The following is a 599-nucleotide window of genomic DNA, read 5'->3' as shown; positions in this document are numbered from 1 at the left end:
TCTTATGACCTGAACTCTTTCAAGTCTAAAATAAATTCATTTCTTTCGTCTTCTTAATTTCTCCTTCTTCATAAAACTGAAGATCAGTGAAAAAGAGAACACCTATGCTGAACTATTGAAAAATCTGCAGTAACTCTATCCAGGTTATAAGTTCAGGTTTATACCTGTAATTATTGGGGAGCTGGGATATGTCTCACACTGCATAAATACCAATCTTGAGAAATTAGGCTTCTCAAAACCAGAAAGGAGAAAGCTGATTCGAAGTCTACAGATCCAATCCATCAGCGGAACTGTAAAGATCTGGAAAACTTTCCAGAAGTTTATTATCTTAATATATATGAGCGTGTCTAGACATGCAAGTATATACATGAGAATACATACATAGAACATATATACATACATACATACATGCATACAAAAATACCCTGTTGTTGATGTTGAAATTCCAGTAAAGAAACCTTGGATCTAGGTTAGAAACCGGTTCTTTCTCTATTGGCAAGAAATCTTGAAATAAATTGAATAACGACATACATACATACATACATACATACATACATACATACATACATACATACATACATTCATATATATAAAGTTTT

The 599-nt window shown here is 32.2% G+C and overlaps 1 protein-coding gene across 1 annotated transcript in view; it reads right to left on the bottom strand.

The window, feature by feature from the left end:
* The window catches only part of LOC106867831 (uncharacterized), a 40,250-nt gene that overhangs the window by 2,644 nt on the left and 37,007 nt on the right, over positions 1 to 599 (bottom strand). The gene's annotated exons all lie outside the window — the stretch shown is intronic.

Source organism: Octopus bimaculoides, chromosome 5 (genome assembly GCF_001194135.2).
Source record: "Octopus bimaculoides isolate UCB-OBI-ISO-001 chromosome 5, ASM119413v2, whole genome shotgun sequence".
Taxonomy (NCBI): Eukaryota; Metazoa; Mollusca; class Cephalopoda; order Octopoda; family Octopodidae; genus Octopus; species Octopus bimaculoides.
The sequence above is the reverse complement of the archived record's forward strand: the minus strand, read 5'-3'. Positions and strand labels throughout refer to the sequence as shown.